This window comes from Xiphophorus couchianus, chromosome 14 (assembly GCF_001444195.1).
Source record: "Xiphophorus couchianus chromosome 14, X_couchianus-1.0, whole genome shotgun sequence".
In the NCBI taxonomy this organism is placed as follows: domain Eukaryota; kingdom Metazoa; phylum Chordata; class Actinopteri; order Cyprinodontiformes; family Poeciliidae; genus Xiphophorus; species Xiphophorus couchianus.
Genome location: NC_040241.1, coordinates 10,655,321 through 10,662,665, shown reverse-complemented (window position 1 = coordinate 10,662,665; position 7,345 = coordinate 10,655,321). Strand labels below are relative to the sequence as shown.

The following is a 7,345-nucleotide window of genomic DNA, read 5'->3' as shown; positions in this document are numbered from 1 at the left end:
CAAGTATTTACGTAGATTCTTGATTGTTTTTGGTGTGGACTTTGACTTGACCATTTTAACCCATGACCATGCTTTGCTCCACTGTAGACTTAGCTGTATTTTTATGGTTTTTGTCTTGTAAAATCGCTGACCTCTGCATCTGTCATAAGTTGCTTGTATGCCCTCTAATAGTTTTTGTCAGAAATGTTACGTGCTGCTGGTGATTACTGTTTTTCTGACTAGTTTTCCTGACACAACTACACAGCAGCACATCCACAGCATGATGCTATCACAAGTGTAATGTATTTTGAATCTAGGTCAAATGGTTCACTTTTGTTTGTGGGTGACCAGAGTGCCTTCATCCATGATTGATGTTTCTCCTACTTGGGCTTTTTGGCAAACTGGATTTTATATATAACTTTCTTACAACAACCTTTTTCCTTCACTCTTTCACAAGATTTGTAGAGCGTACAACTAATAGTTGTCCTCTCCACAGCTTGTGCCACCTGAAATGAACCCTGCATAGCAGGTCTTCTAAAGTTACCGTGGGTCTCTTGGCTGCCTCTCTGATTAATGCTCTCCTTGCCCGTCCTGAAAATCTGTGCGGTTGACCATGTCTTGGTAGGATTGTACTTGTGCCCCATGAAATGGCTGAAGAGTAGGATATTCTGAAAATGGGTTTTTTGCCATGGAATTTGTCTTTAGGGATATTTGAATAGTGGGAGCTAAATAATTACAGACCACATATTTTTGTCAGATTTTTATCTGTAAAATATGTTGACAGCCATATAAAGCTCTCCTTTTCAGTTATGCGCCACTTTGTCTTGGTTTCTTACATGAAACTCAAAAGTGTGTGACTAGAACATGACAAAATGTGAAACAAGTATGAACACAGTTCCAAAGTTCTGCATATGTAAGGGATCTTTGAAGGCTTGAAGTTCAAACTTCATAAGAATTTACTTAAAGTCAAGCTCGCACAAATTAAAACTAAATCCATTGATGTTTATAGGTCCTAACCTGAAAATTGTGTGAACAAATTTTAAAATTCCAAACATGAAATAATTCCCGGCCATATTTAACTTTTTCAAAGCAAGGCATTTAGTGTCAGAGAATATTTTACATATTCACAGAGCAGATCAATTCTGTTCTTTTCTAGTTTACTTACTGAAAGAATTCTCCACTTAGAAGCAATACATATTGCAGACATAAACCACTGCAACAAATCTTGTATAATTGATGCTCAAATAAAGCATTAACCCGATAGTATTTATTTTTTATTTTTTTATTATCTCTGTCCTATGCAAACACTCTTCCTGCACTGACAAAAATGTATTCATCTTATAATGCTGTATACTGTATAAGTGGTTGCAGGGGAGTTGAAACTACATTGAATACCATTTTGGCTGAATATTCCACAACCACTCTGCAGCACTATCAGATTATTAATAGAGCATTGAGCATTTAGTCCAAGATAGACAAGCAACCAAAATATTTTAAATAATATCATAAGAAAAAAATGAGAGGTGATGGTACTGCAAAGCATAAAGTCAGTTTTATCTCATGCAGTAGAACACTGTAAAGTTTACACCATACACACACAATAAATGTTATGTTGGCACCTTATAAATGACACATATACCTTTAAAATGCTACACTTCTTTATGTGTCACAACATGGCCTTCATTCTTGTTCTAAGATGCAGGTGAAATGGCTTTCTACGGTCTATGAACATACACTTTTGCCCAAAGTTATGTTCAACTTATGTAGGATTAAATAAATCTTTTAATTGGACCACCACGATTATTCTGTCTGGAAGTAATGTTAATGTAAAAAAGTGCTTTTTGTGTCTTTCTAATGTTCACTTTTAGCTTATTTATGGTGGTGAAAGTTGTTTTGTTTATGTAGCCCTCGCTTAAGCAATGTTAGTAAATAAGTGAGTTTTGGGTTCTTTGCTTCAGTATACTCCCTACTATTTAATATGAATATCTCTCTAATGCTTTTGGATCAATCAGCATTGAACACCGCTACAGTAAATTACACTGCACACCATGTAAAGTAGACCATAGAGGCAATTCCTTCAATTAGGCAAAAATAATAATAAAATAAAGAAATGGCAGGTTTGGGGGTTTCAGGCAAAACAGAAAAAACAGAGCATTGTTCCAACCGTACAATAAATCTGCATATACAGTGTAAAACACCAGTTATATAACGCACTATTGTAAAAACTAAACCTAGAAAATACACCCTATGTTGCAGGCCTGTTCAGATGCTCATGGATGTAGGAGTCCCACCGACTCAACAGTCCAGAGACTCTTCACTCAACGAGCAAAATGTTAAAGTACAACTCAGTACCTTGTGTAACCGTGATTTTCCACAAATGAATCCGGGCAATACTTCGTCCTGTGTCCAAAAGAACCTCAAAGCGATCCGAAGAAACAGCAGTTCAGGAATGATGCAGTTGTGTGGTTTCCATGTGCTCCACATCTACTGGCCCTCAGTTCCCACGTTGCCAGCGCTCAGAGTGACTATCTGGAGTCCGTCTCTCGTTATCCAGTCCGGTAACGATCTTCTGTAGCCCTTTAAGTTCCACTCTAGCAGCGAAACAGCGGCCTACAGCAGTCCATGTTAGCTAACAGCTAGGCTAGCTTCGCTCTAACTCTCAGTAAATACAGCGGCAAAGAAAACAAACACACAGTCCCACAGCTTCTCGTTGAAACTCTACTGTGTCCTGCTAACTTGCATGCTGTATATTATAACTTCTCCTTACAAGTCTCACCTTACTACGGTGGCCCTGAGGTGCAAAGCACAACAACATTAACGAAAACACAACAACTTCTCTTCACACCTGTGCTGCCTTCACAGACCGTACTCCTGTAGGAAAATACAATTTTCGCTGGCAATTCCCCACACAGTAAAGATAACTTATTTTAAACCATGCAAACATATTTTTAATAAATTTATATGAACTTTGAAATGTTGATTCATATAAATTTATTAAAAATATGTTTGCATTTATTATATCCTTTTATTTCAACTTTGAAATGTTAATTGAAATCAAAGGATATAATAAATGAACGTATCCTTATTATTTATTATCTTATACATCTCTTATGTTTTTACTATCTGGGTTACATTTATTCATTCAAATCCTTTGGCAAAACTGCGCAAAGGTAGCAGTAGCTCTCTATCATGCTGACTGGACCTTTCTCAAACACGATATCAGCAGGCACACGAAGTAGCTTAAATGAGCCGAACAAGAGGTCAGCGAGGTCACAGCACAAATACAACAAAAATATAAACTACATGGCCTGAACTGTGGGTGAATAGGAAAAAGATATTTGAAGAGATGTATGCTTTTCTACTTTCTATCTAAATTTAAAGAGATCCTGGAAAAAGTTATTTAAAAGGAGAGAAAACGTTTGGAAGCTGATGGCCCTTCTTTGTCATTTTATCTAGTTACCAAAGATACTCAATCTGCCACAATATGTAATTTTTGGTGGAGGGTGGAGGACTGTGCTGATGAAGTTCTGAATTAAATCTCGCAGATAATTTCTTTGGTGATGCATCTGATCCAATATGCAGCCTCAACTGGTGTCAAGACAAGTGACATTTGGAAAAACACAGGCGTGAAGCAGAGATGTGGAGAAGCGAGCTCTGATTAAAGGGCTGTGGGTGGATTCTCATGAGCCCTGAATATGAAAGATGTGCGAGACTGCAACTGTTGAGAAAGAGAGAAAAGTTATTACTCGCTGTCTGAAGTAATTTGTATTAAAAGCAGTTTCCATCGGAATGTCTGGGTATGTGAATGCAATTAATGCCAGTGGGTGTGATATGAAATATGAACTGGATGGCAGAAACCATTTCCACTGAGAATTTCTTCACAGAGATTCTGTCTAATTTAAGCTGAGGTAAATTTATAGGTTGCTAATGTGACAAATAGTCAAATGTGACATGCAGAGACTGAGTGAAAGCCACTCAAATGACTTCCTGGCACTTTTAAAAACATATATTTGATGTTAATTAATTCGTACTGAGACTTGCGTGCTATTTTTCAGATGTAACCACTTAAGACCGCTCTGCTTTTGCATGACATCTTAAATATGAGGAACTGATTCGTGCAGACATTTGTGCTTTGATTAAACAATTAACAGCCAGGGATCTTTTATATTAATTAATTAAAGGAGCATGTTTTGTGCTTTTTAAATGAGCAACTCATTCAGCCAAGCGTTTAAGGGTATAAATAATAAGGCGATTGCACAAAGGAAATGAAATGTTTGTTCCAGACTCCCACTTAAAGTTGGATTAGAAATCATTTCAGTAATAATGGAGGCATTTTCTTTGTTTTCAAGCATTTCCCTAATTTGGTTGTGACTGTTTAGACACAATAAAGACCGGAAGGAAGTTTTATAATGATTCTTTTTAACCTGATTAGTTTATTAATCAGATATTTATATCCCCTTATATCACTTCTTTGTTGGCTATTTGGTAAAATTGAAGATATTTGGCCAGTTAGCTCTAGTTCAGACTTTTACAATTTATTTGTTGACATAAAAGTTAAAAGTGTTTCCTTTTTAAAGTGACTCAGAGGTATGCTCGTGTGATGGAACGGACCAGTTAAACATTTTATGCGCAGTAGAGACAACTCTCTGAACAATCTCGGTGTAGAGAAGCAAAAAGAAGTTCTGACCAGAGTCAGACTTTATGCTACTCAGAGAAGCACCAGTTTTAGAGGCATTTTCTGAAATTTTCATACAAGAACCAACAAGGGCTTAGTTTGACTCCCTGAGTTTTCAATTGATTTTCTTAAATTTAGCCCTATATGGCTCAATTTTGTGATTTTTGCTAAAGAAACAATATCAAATGCTGCTCTTTCAGGTGAATTGTTTGTATGTTGTCATGGTCTTTAAATTCGGGCATGCAGTCCTTCAGCATTTAGTTTCTCTCTGTGGAAACGGAAGCCCATTGGCTGCTGCCACCAAGAGTTGGAGGTCTTTTGTAGTCAGTCAGTTTTCAAGAACCTTCCTCTTCAAGAATCTGGCGACATACCTATTGTTCCTTTTGCTTTGTACTTGTAAATTTTGATTTTAGCTAAAATCCTTTTTTTTCTATAAATATAAATCCTTATAGAGTATATTCTATAAACTTCAATACAAAAGACAATGATCCTTTTTCTTTCCTCCAACATGCAATGAAATGCAATTGTCAACACTCATCCATTGTCTTGGACCCAGCTTTATGTATTAATCCTTGATTTAACAATAAGGCACAAAATGTAATGATGATTAAAATAATGGGAGATTTATTTGCAGTTACCCCTCTACGAACAAGCATGGTAGTTACACCATCGATCACCGTTACATACAGCTACTCATAAGGTCAGATACATTCATTTCTCCATCTTTTACATTTTTCCACACTCCATTTAAATTTTTGAAATTGATTCAACCGTATTCCACCCTCTAAAGGCTTTAGGTAATGTGTGTCAGAATCGTATGTTACCCTCTGACAGATTTAACCCCCCCGATTACTTTTCACCAAGGTTCTGTGACAGCACGATTGTAATGATAAACCCTGAAAACGTTGGGAATGTTTAGTTCGTCAAGGTAATAGGCGTTTCAATTCAGAACAAATTGAGGCCGCTGATTTTCCAGTCGCTGACAAACCCAGTGGATTGATTAACAGGTGGCGTTGTGTCAACTACCTTAACCCTCCTGTGGTCTTAATGCGATGCTCAGGAAGAGTGTGGTAAACATCACAGTCAAACAGCAGTGAAGCAGCAGGATTGTCCTGTCAGACCACCAGTTTCTGAAACCACACAAAAATAAAAACCTTGTGAGAGCGTACAAAGGGTCAGTGCCAACCTATACTATCGCGCACAGAGTATAAAACCTTTGAGGTCTAAATGACCCAATTTTTTAAGACAGGTGTAGGGTTAACTTGGCCTCCAAACGTTTTCAGTTTTAAGAGAGTAATCTTCTGAATAAGACTCACATTTAAACAGCCTTACATGCAAGTCAAAAGGATTTAGTGAAAGTCATTCTTAATTTGGTGTTAGGAGACGAGCGTGTTATATTTTTGTGTTGAATGTCTGTTTTATAATACATTTACCAACAATGACAGATAAAACTTTTTCACTTTTCTGCTAAATTCACCATCTGCACAAATCTTGTTCAGTTGTAAGTAGAAGAAGATAAGTAGTATTTCCAAAGAACAGAAGAAATCTTATGTTTTATGAACAATAATATTTGTTAACTGGTTGCTAAGAGACAAGCACTTTTTCTGGTAACGAAGTGCCACGAGGTATACGTCTGATTTTGCAAAATTTAACAACTGTAAATTTTGTGTGTATTTATAAGCAGATGTGCAGTATTTCAAAAGAGCTTATGTTTTCTAAACAATAACATTACTTGTTATTAATTTGGTGTTAAGAGATGACAACATTTTCTGATAACAATTTGCCACAAAGAAAATATCTGATTTTTACTTTTGTGTTGAATGTCTGTTTTATAATACATTTACCACCAATGAATAGTATTTCAAAAGAGCAGAAGAAATCTTATGTTTTATAAACAATAATAATATTTGTTAAGTGGTTGCTAAGAGACAAGCCCGTGTTCTGGTCACAAAGTAATCATCACATTTTTACTTTTGTGTTGAATGTAAATATATTATATGTTTTATAATATATTTACCACCAATGACAAAGAAAACATTTTCACTTTTCTGCAAAATTCACCAACTACAAAATTCTTGTTTACTAGTAAGTAGTATAAGATAAGTGGTATTTCAAAAAAGCATATGATGGATCCGAGAACTGATCCATCTTTTGAACACTGACTGGTTTGAACCAGATAACAACACTGACTTCACAATACATCGTAACACAAGCTGTCTTCATTTTATTGAGCAGAACATCGTATTATGTGCAAAGATAGAAGATAGGGAACAGGTGCACTTCACAAAAGATGTACATTTTCTTGTACAAAATTTAAAAGATGGATAGATGGTGTTTTTTATGGCACAACACCAGACTTGTAGACAAACTTAGCAAATTTAGTAAAATATAGTGAGAGTCGGTCTGCAATTTCAATTTCACATACGTGTGGTTTGATTTTCTCCTAATTTACAAAGGAGTTCCTCAGGGCTCCATAGGAGGACCAATGATCCTCACTTTTTATTTAGATAATTCTGAGTGCAAATTCTGAATTCAGTTTTTCACACAGATGGCACGATTACATTTTTCATTTTCATCATTTCACATTTATCAAGTCTGCCTTTGATGTATTTCAGTTCAATTTTGAACTAAAGTTGGAGTTAAATTCTGAAAAAAGAAAAAGAAAACTGCTCATTGACTTTGACTGTCAGT

The 7,345-nt window shown here is 35.9% G+C and overlaps 1 long non-coding RNA gene across 1 annotated transcript; it reads right to left on the bottom strand.

The window, feature by feature from the left end:
* Positions 1–3,455: 3,455 nt before the first annotated feature.
* Positions 3,456–6,169, bottom strand: LOC114157267 (uncharacterized). The gene is made up of 3 exons (XR_003598113.1): positions 6,132–6,169; positions 5,681–5,784; positions 3,456–3,697 (listed from the first exon to the last, which is right to left on the bottom strand). It is a non-coding gene; the product is annotated as an uncharacterized LOC114157267 (long non-coding RNA).
* Between the last annotated feature and the right edge of the window lie 1,176 nt (positions 6,170–7,345).